This window comes from Oncorhynchus kisutch, linkage group LG20, assembly GCF_002021735.2.
Source record: "Oncorhynchus kisutch isolate 150728-3 linkage group LG20, Okis_V2, whole genome shotgun sequence".
Classification (NCBI taxonomy): domain Eukaryota; kingdom Metazoa; phylum Chordata; class Actinopteri; order Salmoniformes; family Salmonidae; genus Oncorhynchus; species Oncorhynchus kisutch.
In genome coordinates this window covers 34206778-34222603 of record NC_034193.2, presented here as the reverse complement: position 1 = coordinate 34222603, position 15826 = coordinate 34206778, and the positions used below count along the sequence as shown (strand labels likewise).

Sequence of the window (15826 nt, the reverse complement as noted above, 5' to 3'; positions counted from 1 at the left end):
GCTGAGTAAAATTCTTCCCACATTGATTACAGCTAAATGGTTTATCTCCTGTGTGTGTTGTCATATGTATAGTTAGATAGCTAGATGTAGTACAACTCTTCTCACATTGATTACAGCTATAATATTTCTCTCCTGTGTGTGTCCGCTGGTGTACTATCAGGCTGATTAGCTGAGTATAACTCTTCCCACATTGATCACAGCTATAAGATTTCTCTCCTGTGTGTGTCCGCTGGTATACTATCAGGCTAATTAGCTGAGTATAACTCTTCCCACATTGATCACAGCTATAAGATTTCTCTCCTGTGTGTGTTCTCAGGTGTAAAGTCAGCTGGCTAGATGTCGTAAAACTCTTCCCACATTGATCACAGCCAAAAGATTTCTCTCCTGTGTGAATTCTTTGATGTAATTTAAGGTCTACATTAGAGTTGAATCTTTTCCCACAGAGAAGAGCAGCAGTTAGATTTCTTCCCTGTGCTGGTGTTTCTTGAGGAGTTCTGATCTTGAGAGACTTCTCTGTCTCCTCAGCATCATGATGTTGTTGAGGTTCCCCAGAGGATCAACGATAGTCCCGTCTCTCTCCTATGTGAACGACAAAGTCAGACAGGTTAGTGTTAGTGGGTTAGTGATCCCTTCCCGCGCCAATCCCGTTAACGGGATTGATTTGACACAGCGTGCCAAATTCAAAAACAGAAATACTTATAATAATAATTAATCAATCATACAAGTGTTATACATGGGTTTAAAGATGAACTTCTTGCTAATCATGGTATCAGATATCAAAAAGGCTTCACGGCGAAAGTAAACCATGCTATTATCTGAGGATAGCACCCCATCAAACATACACATGAAAATCATAATTCAACCCACCAGGCACAACACAAAAGTCAGAAATAACATATAATTCATGCCTCACCTTTGAAGATCTTCTTCTGTTGGCACTCCAATATGTCCATTATAATCCTGTTAAGCCTACCCCCTACTTTTTCGAACATTCTGTTAAAAATCGCGCAACATTTCAGCGTCCTGCTACTCATGCCAGGAATATAGTATATCGGCATAAGTTTAGTATGTGTGGATAGAAAACACTCTCACGTTTCTAAAACTGGTTAAATCACGGCTGTGACTATAACAGAGCGTGTGTTTCATCGAAAAGCGCAAGAAAAACTGATCACTGAAAACTGGAAAAATAGCAATGCGCCACTTGCATGTATTGTTTAAGGGACACCAAATTAAATGGTGCTGAGATTGCAAGTCCTACAGCTTCCACACGATGTCGCCAGTCTTGTCAATTGCCTGCTCGTTGTTTCTTGGTCAAACGAAGAAGAGAGACCCCATTCCATCCGGTCTCCGACAGAAAGTTTTGGAAGAGAGATTTCCGAACATGATTTGAAGACGTGGAGCTATTGAATACACATCGCCCCGTGATCAATTTGATAGATTATTAATGTTTACTAATACCTAAAGTTGGATTACAAAAGTATTTCGAAGTGTTTTGTGAAAGTTTATTGTTGACTTTTTTAATTTAAAAAAATGACGTTGCGTTTTGAAACGGTGTTTTTTTCTGAATCACACAGTTTCCATAGATGGATATTTTGGGTATATATGGACCGATTTAATCGAAAAAAAATACCCAATAGTGATGTTTATGGGGCATATAGGAGTGCCAACAAAGAACATCGTCAAAGGTAATGAATGTTTTATATTTTATTTCTGCTATTTGCGTAGCGCCGGCTACGCTAATTCTTTTGTTTACGTCGCCTTCAGGTATTTCGGGGTGTTGCGTGCTATCAGATAATAGCTTCTCATGCTTTCGCCGAAAAGCATTTTAAAAATCTGACTTGTTGGCTAGATTCACAACGAGTGTAGCTTTAATTCAATACCCTGCATGTGTGTTTTAATAAACGTTTGAGTTTTAACGAGTGCTATTAGCATTTAGCGTAGCGCATTTGCATTTCCAGATGGCTAGATGGGACGCCTGCGTGTCGGGTGGTTTTAAACATCACAAATGGTCCTTTTGTTCGATAAATTCTGTCGTTATATATCCGAAATGTCAATTTATTTGGAGCGATTGATTCAGAAATACACCGGTTCCAACTCGCCCAACATGACTACAAATGATCTAATAAGTCACTCGTAAACTTGATCCAAACATTTCAAATAACTTTCCTAATCCAACTTTAGGTATTTTTAAATGTAAATAATCGCTACAATTTAAGACGGAATGAACTGTGTTCAATACCGGAGGGAAACAATGTGGAGCGTGCTTTCAGGTCGCGCGCCCCAACTACAACAGTACACTAGACTCGACCCTCGTTCTGAACAGGGCTACTTCTTCATTTCTCAAAAGGAAAAAGATCAACCAATTTCTAAAGACGGTTGACATCCAGTGGAAGCAATAGGAACTGCAAGCAACTGCCTTAGAATGATAGATTCTCAATGAAAACCCACTGAAAAGAGAGTGACCTAAAAAGAAAATGGATGATTTGTCCTCTGGGTTTCACTTGCCAAATTATACTCACAGACATCATTCAAACAGTTTTAGAAACTTCAGACTGTTTTCTATCCAAATCTTCTCATACTATGCATATCCTAGCTTCTGGGCCTGAGTAGCAGGCAGTTTACTTTGGGCACTTTTCATCCGGATGTGAAAATAGTGCCCCGTAGCCTTAAGAAGTTTTAAAGGCCCCAAACAGCAGAAACCATGGATTATTTGAGGTAAAAGGTGATGCCCAGATCGTACCCACGAAGTTGCACAACAATTGACGTCTTAAATGATTTGACAATTAAGACAGTCAAGTTAGCATCAAGTCATATTTTGTCATGTTTTCACATTAGTATTAAAACTAGAAATAAGTTATTCAAGTTTCTGCAGTGCGCCAGAAAACTTTTGGTCTCCAATATAGGCCACTTTCTGTGTTTGCTAAAATTGTGGCATCGCAATTTGGTAGCAGAAACTCCTCCCTGCTAATGAGGAAACCGTTAGTTATGAATGTAGTATATCTAGTAATGAGGAAACCATTAGTTATGGATGTAGTATATCTGGTTGGAGCAAAAAATGGTGAGCGAAGATTCGTTTTTCACAATGTATTCTGAATATTACAGAGCACTATCAGCGCAAGATCAGGAGTGCTACTCAAGGAAGCTCACATTAAGCTCTGTATCTATTCACCATTTCACCACCACATGGAAAAACTCAGTGTTACGGTTTTCTAGGTGTGAAGGAGAGTCGGACCAAACTGCAGCGTGTAGATTGCGATCCATGTTTAATGAACAATGTAAAACACGAATTAACACAAACACTACAAAACAAAGAACGTAACGAAAACCGAAACAGCCTATACTTGTGTAAATTAACAAAGAGCTAGGAACAACGACACTAAGGACAATCACCCACGACAAACTCAAAGAATATGGCTGCCTAAATATGGTTCCCAATCAGAGACAACGATAAACACCTGCCTCTGATTGAGAACCACTCCAGACAGCCATAGACTTTGCTAGATAACCCCACTAGCTACAATCCCAATACATACACACCAAAACCCCAAGACAAAACACACCACAATACAAAAACCCCATGCCACACCCTGGCCTGACCCAATACATGAAGAAAAACACAAAATACTTAGACCAGGGCGTGACACTCAGGGGAGTTCTAATAGGCTGAAAGAAAATATAGCCTCCATTTCCAGGTTGCTTATGACATTACTTTTCGATTATAATTGTAAGGCTCGTTTGAATCTTAATATATTTGTGTTACTGTCGCAAATCAATTGCTTTATTCTTCAACTTCAGTAAAATGCTCTTTGGCTAGCTTTACCATCAGCCTGACAATGAGGGTCTGTACACTAAGTGTATGCCAATTGGCCCATAACTTAACCTAAAAATATCATAGACCTAGTGTACACGTCTGTCTGGCCCTGCAGCCTTGTGAATGTTGACCTGTTTAAAGGTCTTACTCACATCGGCTGTGGAGAGCGAGATCACACAGTCGTCTGGAACAGCTGGCGCTCTCATGCATGTTTCAGTGTTATTTTCCTCTAAGCAAGCATAGAAGTACTTTTGCTCGTCTGGTAGAGCGTCGTAGCCGGTGTAGTACAATTTGATCTTTGTCCTGTATTGACACTTTGCCTGTTTCATGGTTCGTCAGAGGGCATAGCGGGATTTCTTATACGCTTCTTGATAGCAGCAGCTCTAGCCTTCAGCTCAGCGCGGATGTTGCCTGTAATCCATGGCTTCTGGTTGGGGTATGTAAGTACAGTCACCGTAGGGATGACGTCATCGATGCACTTATTGATGAAGCCAATGACTGATGTGGTGTACTCCTGAATGCCACCAGAGGAATCCCAGTACATATTCCAGTCTGTGCTAGCAAAACAGTCCTGTAGCTTAGCATCTGCTTCATCTGACCACTTTCTTATTGATAGAGTCACTGGTGCTTTCTGCTTTAATTTTAGCTTGTTTATCAGGAATCAGGAGGATAGAATTATGGTCAGATTTGCCAAATGGAGGGCGAGGGAGAGCTTTGTACACGTCTCTCTGTGTGGGGAGAAATGGTGGTCTATAGTTTTTTTCCCTCTCGGTGCACATTTAACATGCTGGTAGAAATGAGGTAAAACGGATTTAAGTTTCCCTGCATTAAAGCCACTAGGAGCGCCGCCTCTAGATGAGCATTTTCCTGTTTGCTTATGGCAGAATACAGCTCATTGAGTGCGGTCTTCGTGCCAGCATCGCTCTGTGGTGGAATGCACACAGCTACAAAAAATACAGATGAAAACTCTCTAGGTAGATAGTTTGGTCTACAGTTTATCATGAGATACTCTACCTCAGGCAAGCAAAACCTTGAGACTGCCTTAGATATCTGCACTAGCTGTTATTTACAAAAATACATGGTACAACACCCCTGGTCTTACCAGACGCCGCTGCTCCATCCTGTCGGTGCAGCGTATAATCAGCCAGCTGTATGTTGATAATGTCGTCAGTCGCCCACGACTCCGAGAAGCATTAGATATTACAGTTTATAATGTCCCGTTGGTATTTTAATCTTCCTCGTAGGTTATCAATTGTATTTTCCAAAGATTGCACGTTTGCTAGTAGAATTGAAAGCAGTGGGGGTTTACTCGACCGCATACAAATCCTTAGAAGGCAGCACGAACTCTGCCCCCCTTTTCTCAGTCTTCTATTCACGCAAATGACGTGGTCCTGTTCCCGGGAAAGCAATATGTCCCTTACATAGGGCTCGTCGGACTGGTTGAAGGAAAAAAAATAGCTTCCAGCTCGTGGTGGTGAGTAATCAATGTTCTGATGTCCAGAAGTAATTTTCGGTCATAAGAGACGATAGCAGCAACATTATGTACAAAATAAGATTTAAAAAATAAGTTACAAACAAAGCAAAAAACTAACAAAATAGCACAGTTAGCGCTAGTAAATTCATTATTCTGCTCTCTGGTACTCAGACGAGAGAGCTCTGAAATCGGAGTAGAGAGCCAGAGCGGATTTATGAAAGCAGCCGAATGTCCATTGAAAAAGCACAACGACTATGCCATTTAGCTAAGCTAAGAATGACGGGAATAATCAAGTCAATAAACATTGGGTAGTTAGTTAGAATATAGTTAATATACTGTATAAGTAGCCAACTGGCGTTAGGTAGCTAGTTGACATACCGATACATACTTCTGTAATAGCATGCAAGCAAATTGTCAGTCAAAATATCAGGGAACTTTTAACATATTAACTATATCCATACTATGACCAATAAGCATACTATATACTCAATTAACATCACAAATAGTACGGTTAGTATGAGTATTTTAACACAGCTAATGACTTATCAACAGCTAACAATTTGACCCCTACAGGAAATCTACACTGGCAGTTATAGAAAGACCCATTTACTATATAGCCACTGATTCTTGATAAATATAACTTAAGTTAATATAACTTACCCCACCAGAAACCAAAATATAAGCTTGTATAACGCCACTGTTTGTAAACAAGCACTGTATAGCCTTGAAATCTGTTTAAAACTATAATTTTGACCTTATGGATGGCTAGTCCTTGTATTTATAGTCAATTCAGGGGGTAGCCCTGAGCTGGACTCAAACCTGGGTCCAGCGACTATCAAGCCAACACCTTATAACTGTTACGCCAAGATGTCTGAACTTCTAGTAGTGCCCTCCAAGCTCGTCATCAAGCTCGAGACCCTGGGTCTCGACCCCGCTCTGTGCAACTGGGTACTGGACTTCCTGACGGGCCACCCCCAGGTGGTGAGGGTAGGCAACAACATTTCCACCCCGCTGATCCTCAACACTGGGGCCCCACAAGGGTGCGTTCTGAGCCCTCTCCTGTACTCCCTGTTCACCCACGACTGCGTGGCCACGCACGCCTCCAACTCAATCATCAAGTTTGCGGACGACACAACAGTGGTAGGCTTGATTACCAACAACGACGAGACGGCCTACAGGGAGGAGGTGAGGCCCCTCGGAGTGTGGTGTCAAGAAAATAACCTCACACTCAACGTCAACAAAACTAAGGAGATGATTGTGGACTTCAGGAAACAGCAGATATCCACATTGATGTGGAACAGTAGTGGAGAGGGTAGTATGTTTTAAGTTTTAAGTCTGCGCTTTTAACGGACCTCTGAGACTATCACAGTGCAAGTGCATTTATACGGAGACTTGATTACACACAGGTGGATTGTATTTATCATCATTAGTCATTTAGGTCAACATTGGATCATTCAGAGATCCTCACTGAACTTCTGGAGAGAGTTTGCTGCACTGAAAGTAAAGGGGCTGAATAATTTTGCACGCCCAATTTTTCAGTTTTTGATTTGTTAAAAAAGTTTGAAATATCCAATAAATGTCGTTCCACTTCATGATTGTGTCCCACTTGTTGTTGATTCTTCACAAAAAAATACAGTTTTATATCTTTATGTTTGAAGCCTGAAATGTGGCAAAAGGTCGCAAAGTTCAAGGGGGCCGAATACTTTCGCAAGGCACTGTATATCACTAGCCACTTTAAACAATGCTACCTAATATAATGTTTACATACCCTCCATTATTCATCTCATATGTATATGTATATACTGTACTCTATATCATCTACTGCATCTTTATGTAATACATGTATCACTAGCCACTTTAACTATGCCACTTTGTTTACATACTCATCTCATATGTATATACTGCACTCAATACCATCTACTGTATCTTGCCTATGCCGCTCTGTACCATCACTCACTCATATATCTTTATGTACATATTCTTTATCCCCTTACACTTGTGTCTATAAGGTAGTAGTTTTGGAATTGTTAGCTAGATTACTTGTTGGTTATTACTGCGTTGTCGGAACTAGAAGCACAAGCATTTCGCTACACTCGCATTAACATCTGCTAACCATGTGTATGTGACAAATAAAATTTGATTTGATTTGATTTTCTTGACGAGGTCGCTAGGTGTTGGGTTACGGTGGCTACAATAGCTTTCTCTATGAATTTGAGAGTGGTTACATTTCTCCAGCCTCCATCCCTCAGCTGTTCACCAAACCAAGTCTCAGGGCTGACATTTAGTTGCTGTTTAAATCCTAAGTGGCCCCATTAAAAAAGCCACACAATCAACCAACCAATCTGCAGTTCAAACAATAACAAAGCTGTAATTCCACCACTGTTTTGGTAATAAGATGATGATGGGGCTGGAGAAATATAACTACTTTCAAATTCATTGACAGACCTATGGATGGAAGGACTGACCATCCATGATATCAACATTATAGTTTTAACCATGTTGAGGCTATACAGTGTTGATTTACATTCTTTCTAAACATTGGCGTAAAAAACTATTATTTGGGGTTCTGATGGGGTACAACAGTTGAACTAAGCTCATGAGGCATGTGTTATATTCTTCAAGAATCAATGGCTATAAATAAACACATTTAAAAAGTCTAAATATGGATGTAGCTATTGCATATTTCCCATCAGTTCAACAACTGCAGAGTTTGCGCCTCTGTTGTTAAGACAGTACTTGCTAGTGTTAATCAGGGCCTGTTCATCGTTAGATGAACAAAAAAAGTGAGAAAAAGGTTTAGAAATGCTTGCATACCATTGGTTGTAACTCTCTAGGTCATGCCAGTAGGTTACATCTCTCTAGGTCATTCTAGTAGGTTACAGTAGGTTGTATCTCTCTAGGTCATGCCAGTAGGTTACAGTAGGTTGTATCTCTCTAGGTCATGCCAGTAGGTTACAGTAGGTTGTATAGGGTTGTGTAACGGATGTGAAACGGCTAGCTTAGTTAGCGGTGGTGCGCACTAAATAGCGTTTCAATCGGTGACGTCTCTTGCTCTGAGACCTTGAAGTAGTTCCCCTTGCTCTGCAAGGGCCGCGGCTTTTGTGGAGCGATGGGTAAGGATGCTTCGTGGGTGTCAGTTGTTGATGTGGTTCGCGCGAGGGCACAGTCTAAAGTTATACTGTTACATGGACACGTGACATATCGACAACTTTGATAAACACACTATAGGAGTTGTCTCCAGATCGCTATGCATATTCATGCTAGTAGCTTAGCATCTCTCTCCATTGAATACAGGCGGTTGATGTCAACAACCCTCATATAATATAAACAATAGATTACAATAATAATATGTATCCACCAATCCAAAGAAAGGACAGGTGGGAGCTAGACAACCCGCAGTGCCGCTTTGTGGACAACGACTCCCCTTGTTAGGGCGGAGAATCATCGTGTCAGTATATCCATAATATTTGGTGTAGCCAACCCAACTCTCACATGGCACTATTGGGGGGCACGGTGTGTAGTAAATCATCACTACACGAAAATCACTACATGCCGTGCCCCCCAATCTGCGGTCAGCAGATAGACCCTTCTCAAATATATATGTTAAGTCACTTTTTGGAAACGGAAAGGAGAAAACAAGCAGTAGCTTGCTCTCTACGTTGTCTGACTCTAGACATATCAGTCATCATCCTAGGGCCCTCCGTTGAAGAGGTATTGACGAGCCAACTCCGAATATCCAAAGTGAAAAAACACATTTAAGGCGGTACTTACTGGTGTTAATCAGATCTCCAATCTCCACCTCTTCATCTTCCAATGTGACAGTAATCTCCCCTTCCTCTTTCACTCCAAAAACTGCATCCTCCTCTTCCTCTTCTTTTACTGTAACATCCTCCTCCTCTTTCACTCTGAACGCGTCTTCCTCCTCTTTCTCTGAAACGTCTTTCTCTTCTTCTTTCACTGTAACAGCCTCACCCTCCACTTGTTGTTTTACTGTAACATCCTCCTCCTCCTCTTTCACAACAATGTTCAGCCCCAGAGCTTCTTCCTCCGTCCAGCAGACTTCCTCTTCTTTAACAGGAGGGGAGTAGTTTAGGGAGCTCATGTTCGGGGATGTTAGCTAGCTATCATTAGCGACTAGGCTAGTGCTAACTTAACCAGCCAGCTACTATAGCTGACTAATACAAAATAACGTAATATGAAATTAAATAGGTTAACAAGTAGATACGACAGATGTGTGCCTAAAACACAGCAGCTAATATACACCGAAAGCGTATAAATAGCTTGAATCTTTCGGCTATGTTGGCTAGCAAGCTACCGAGGTGGTTGACGAGCTGTTTCTGAAGAACCGTCCACTGGCAGCGTCGCCTGAAAGACGCACATCGCGGTCTGCTGACTGGAGGGGAAACGCAGTTGAGTTCCTCTTGTCCAGGTGGGAAAGGGCAGTGTGGAGTGCAATGGAGATTTGTGGATCTGTTTGGGTGGTATGCAAATTGGAGTGGGTCTAGGGTTTCTGGGATAATGGTGTAGATGTGAGCCATTACCAGCCTTTCAAAGTGCTTCATGGCTACGGACGTGAGTGCTACGGGTCTGTAGTAATTTAGGCAGGTTGCCTTTGTGTTCTTGGGCACAGTGACTATGGTGGTCTGCTTGAAGCATGTTGGTATTACAGACTCAATCAGGGACATGTTGAAAATGTCAGTGAAGACACCTGCCAGTTGGTCAGCACATGCCCGTAGCACACGTCCTGGTAATCCGTCTGTCCCCGCAGCCTTGTGTATGTTGACCTGTTTAAAGGTCTTACTCACGTCGGCTACGGAGAGCGTGATCACACAGTCGTCTGGAACAGTCGTTTTGTCACTGGGCAGCTCGCGGCTGTGCTTCCCTTTGCGGTCTGTAATAGTTTGCAAGCCCTGCCACATCTGACGAGCGTCGGAGCCGGTGTAGTATGATTCAATCTTAGCCCTGTATTTACATTTTGCCTTTTTGATGGTTCGTCGCATGGCATAGCGGGATTTCTTGTAAGCTTCCGGGTTAGAGTCCCGCTCCTTGAAAGCGGCAGCTCTACCCTTTAGCTCAGTGCGAATGTTGCCTGTAATCCATGGCTTCTGGTTGGGGTGTGTACATACAGTCACTGTGGGGACGACGTCCTCAATGCACTTATTGATAAAGCCAGTGACTGATGTGGTGTATTTCTCAATGTCATCAGAAGAATCCCGGAACATGTTCCAGTCTGTGATATCAAACAGTCCTGTAGTTTAGCACCTGCTTCATCGGACCATTTGTTTATAGACTGTATCACTGGTGCTTCCTGCTTTAATTTTTGCTTGTAAGCAGGAATCAGGAGGATAGAGTTGTGGTCGGATTTACCAAATGGAGGGCAAGGGAGAGCTTTGTACGCGTCTCTGTGTGTGGAGTACAGGTGATCTAGAATTTGTTTCCCTCTGGTTGCACATTTAACATGTTGATAGAGATTTGGTAGAACTGATTTAAGTTTCCCTTCATTAGGGAGGAAGTTAGAGAGGAGGTAGACTAGTGGTTAGAGGAGGTAGACTAGTGGTTAGAGGAGGTAGCCTAGTGGTTAGAGACTGGTGGTTAGAGGAGGTAGCCTAGTGGTTAGAGGAGGTAGCCTAGTGGTTAGAGGAGGTAGCCTAGTGGTTAGAGGAGGTAGCCTAGTGGTTAGAGGAGGTAGCCTAGTGGTTAGAGGAGGTAGCCTAGTGGTTAGAGGAGGTAGCCTAGTGGTTAGAGGAGGTAGCCTAGTGGTTAGAGGAGGTAGCCTAGTGGTTAGAGGAGGTAGCCTAGTGGTTAGAGACTGGTGGTTAGAGGAGGTAGACTAGTGGTTAGAGGAGGTAGACTAGTGGTTAGAGGAGGTAGACTAGTGGTTAGAGGAGGTAGACTAGTGGTTAGAGGAGGTAGACTAGTGGTTAGAGGAGGTAGACTAGTGGTTAGAGGAGGTAGACTAGTGGTTAGAGGAGGTAGACTAGTGGTTAGAGGAGGTAGACTAGTGGTTAGAGGAGGTAGCCTAGTGGTTAGAGGAGGTAGCCTAGTGATTAGAGGAGGTAGCCTAGTGATTAGAGGAGGTAGCCTAGTGATTAGAGGAGGTAGCCTAGTGATTAGAGGAGGTAGCCTAGTGATTAGAGGAGGTAGCCTAGTGATTAGAGGAGGTAGCCTAGTGATTAGAGGAGGTAGCCTAGTGATTAGAGGAGGTAGCCTAGTGTTTAGAGACTAGTGGTTAGAGGAGGGAGAGACTAGTGGTTAGAGGAGGTAGACTAGTGGTTAGTGAGGAAGTAGACTAGTGATTGTGGGTTATATTTATCAATACCAAATTCACTAAAAGAACACCTGAGAATACACACTGGAGGGAAATCTCACTGCTGCTCTGTGGGAAGATATTCAACTCTTCATCAGACCTTAAAATACATCAAAGAATTCACACATGAGATACATTTTTAGACTATGATCACTGTGGGAAGAGTTTTTCTACATCTAGCAGTCTAACTATACACCAGAGAAACATACAGGAGAGAAACCTTATAGCTGTACTCAGTGTAGGAAGAGTTTCTCTACATCAAATTATCGAACATTACACCATAGAACACACAGGAGAGAAACCTCATAGCTGTGATCAATGTGATACGCTGATAAAAGAACTCTGACTTAACATCAGAAAAAACATAGTTGTTTCATGATATCAATGAATTGTCACAATGTAGAATGTTTTAACATTGTAGTAGGAGTATTGTAATGATGTCACAATGTAGAACCTAAATGTTTGCTCCCTGTTCTATGGATTTCAGCATGATGTGGATATTAGCCTCAGGGGAAAAATCCAGGCTCTGAATTGAGTTCTATTTATGAGGTTTAACAAAAAGTGACTAACTAATAAAGAGTTGTTACACTTACCACGTTGGTGACACACTTGAATCAAAATGAAACCCATCAAAATGTAGCTAGTTGTTTTCTACAAATTGTCCTCTAACCAGTGATGTGCACATTATTCCCAGATTCCGTGTGGTTTTTGAGCTGTTAGTTTTAACAGGACGTGCAACCTCATCTCCCTCCTCTCGGCACAATTGATTTCAACATGATATCGATGAGTGATGACAAATAAGTGTTGTGTTCCATTGTTTAGTGACCCCTAAATGTAAATGCATCACTCCAAAATGTAGCTGACTGTCTTCTGCAGGTTGTCCTCTAACCAGTGAGGTAAAAGATATCTCCCATTTCCATGTGTTTTTTTAGTTGTGTTAGTTTCAACAGCATGTACAACCTGATTCGCCCCCAATTGATATCAGTGATTTGGTGCTTGTGCAGTTTATATGATTACTATTGTGGCAGATGTTTGTGTACATAGCACATTTTCTGTTTAGGTTTTCAGTATATCACAAACTGTTTCTGCATATTGGTTATTGATCTGAACATGTTAAAACTGTGTTTTGACATTGGGCTTTCCCACCTAGAAAAATGTAATTGAAAAGACGTTGACAATAAGACTATGCCTGACGTCCAATATAAGTTCACATTGTTGTTTTTGCCTCAGCACTGCACAGCTGATTCAAATGATCAACTCATCATCAAGCTTCAGGGGGTATTTATGTATTAATTTGTGATGCTATCCTTGATATGATCCTGTTATTGTCACATGCTACACATGCACATATGTGTGCCCATGCATCTATCAATCCAATGTTATCATGATTTGTTATCAGGGATATTATACTTTAGTAATCCACAATGACCTGGTGATGTAACAGTCTAATAATTACATTGTCTTCCATATTCTTACAGATACCTTGTAACTGGAGATTCCTTCAAAACGATTTCCTACAGGTCATCTGGGGCTGCCTCCTGGAGGAATTCAGGTGTGTGAAGGCTACCTGTGTCCTGCGTAACTTCATGAGGATGGACACGAGGACCAGGAGGGGATCTGCAGCTCGCCGCCGTGTCCCAGAGGAGGAGTCTGCTGCTCTGCACGATGTTTCACGGATGGGGTCCAACAACGCAGCAAGAGAGGCATTCTGTGTGCAGGAGATCTTCACCTCCTACTTCTTCAAAGAGGGTGCTGTTCCCTGGCAACACCTTAGACTACACTATGCACAACCAAAGGCTCTTTTAAGAGCCATTCACATTGCAATAAGAGTATTCTTCCATTTACTTAGCTATGTCAACTGCAGTTATTAAATTCACAGTTTCTCTCCCTAGGTAGGGTGCTGTTTAGGTAAGGCTGTGATGTCTGTCAGTGCAAAAAACAAAACAGGCTATTTTAAAATCACCCATATTGAAAAAATGTAGAACAATTAGACAACCTATAACCTACACACTCATGTATCAATCTGATTGATGGATTGTGTTGTGCAGTAAGCAGGTTCAGATGTATAACTGTGGCTCCTTCCACCTTCAAAGAATAGGCAAGAGGGCCAACCATGGAGAATAGTAAGACACTTCATTATTTCTATAACTACGCTATATTGTTTGTCCTTGTGCGTCCGTTCATGTTTTTCAGTATAAAAGTACTCTGCAGCCACTTAGTGTGGTGTGGACACCAGGTGAGGCCACACACAGATTCCTGTCGAACACTGTAGCTTTAACTACCTTATTTTCTCAATAACAGTCTCTCTCCTTCACTTCATCCCTCTCTCCCCTTCTCCCTAAATCCTCTAGGTTATATCAGCTGTGTCTGTGAACCCCTCCTGCATCTGAACTGGCTACATAGAGGATACAGCATGATCAGATGTGAGAGGTCACTTGGTCAGGTCAACAGGAAGTATTATTAAAGAGATGCTTTACATTGAAATACAGATAGAGATGCAGTAGTCCCAGAGTAAATGATCCAAGGTCAGTTTATATTATACAGGAAGTATTATTAAAGAGATGCTTTACATTGAAATACAGATATAGATGCAGTAGTCCCAGAGTTAATGGTCCAAGGTCAGTTTTGCATTTCACCTCCTGATTGATGACTAACAATGTTAGAATAAAAAATAAAAACACAAGGCTTAAACATGCTCTCTCTCTCCATCTGTTTCTCGTCTGCAGGTATGTTTTGATGTGAGAGGATGCCAACCCCCAGTCCCATCATCGCCACCTCACCTGCTTTTAAGATAATAGTGTCTCTCATCAGCCCAAAGGTTATGTAATTGTGATGAACTGAGAGAATATTTAGGTAGCACTGTGATTCATTAATCATGTGCTGCCTTCCCTGCTCCTATGTTCTTACCTCTTTCCCTTTCTGTATTTTACACCTCTCCTTCCACCTCCTCTGTTCATATAATTCATAACAGATGTGCATTGAAGTACAGTTTGAACTTGTCTTTATAACATTTGGATAATGAGCTTTTCAATAAAGCGTTTCACATTCTCTACTGGTTGAAATGAAGTGTAATATGATGAAATACTCCACCTATCCTGTGTTTATCAGATCAATACAGATGAAGGGCATTAGATGTTGAGATGAACCGGTGTTAAGAGTATTTACATGATGCATAGGAAGTGTAGTGAACTGTTTATAACATTATATTTCTGTATATATTAATTAACTAGTTAAATCCTCTTTCTAGTCTATTAGTTACAATGTGTAACCATTGATGTCCCAGGACCAAGATTGGTAAACACTGTTGAAGTGTATAATTGTAATACATACATGCAGAAACAGTCATTCAAAGACTGGAATTTGATAGTCCTGGTATTGGATATGACTGAAAAATAATCTCAAAGACATTCATACCTGAACAGCACCTTTATTTGCCAAGGTAGAGTACATGATCAGTGAATATATTAAATGTACAGGCTACAATGTGGGGATCTCATGCATGGTAATAACTACATGTATATATGACTTGCATCCTTGGCACAACATGATATTATTATTCTACTCAATCCATAGGCTTCATTAATGTCATTCAGGCTGTTTTGAAGTTGATACAACTGGCTACGATAGCTGAGGTTCATAGCTAGGTTCTGAACTAATATGTATACCAAACGTTCGGGTCCATTACACAGATCGGCTAGATAGCTCGCTACACATCCATACAGTATCCAAACCAGTACAGCCTGGTTTGCTGGTTGTTTCAAAAACAACCAGAATGACAATTTCATACTCATGTCACAACACCCATAAAGCTATCCAGCTAAATCAAGATTTTCTTAAATTAACTTTATGATTTAAAAAAAGCATAATCGTTTGTCTCTACATTAACTAACATTCCTGTCAACTGTACATGTTTTGCATGATTTTTTTTATAACGTTATAATCCCTTAAATTTGCTTCCATCCTAGTATTTCAGTCCGCCATCTTTGATCCAGTTCAGGTCTGTGTAGGGGTTCCCCTCTCTCCTAGTATTTCAGTCCGCCATCTTTGATCCAGTTCCGTTCTGTGTAGCGGTACCCCTCTCTCCTTGTATTTCAGTCCGCCATCTTAGATCCCGTTCCCAGTGCAGGTCTTGTAAGAAGTTTAAGATGCGATGAAACCTTTGACGAAAAAAAATAATCACAGAAAAAAATATTGACTGATATTTATTTATTTAGGGGGGGGCTAATGAACATTA

At 41.3% G+C, this 15826-nt stretch overlaps 1 long non-coding RNA gene across 1 annotated transcript; it reads left to right on the top strand.

The window, feature by feature from the left end:
• Nucleotides 1–9224: 9224 nt before the first annotated feature.
• Nucleotides 9225–14644, top strand: LOC116355372 (uncharacterized). Its single transcript, XR_004204386.1, has 2 exons — nt 9225–9714; nt 13071–14644. It is a non-coding gene; the product is annotated as an uncharacterized LOC116355372 (long non-coding RNA).
• Nucleotides 14645–15826: the final 1182 nt, after the last annotated feature.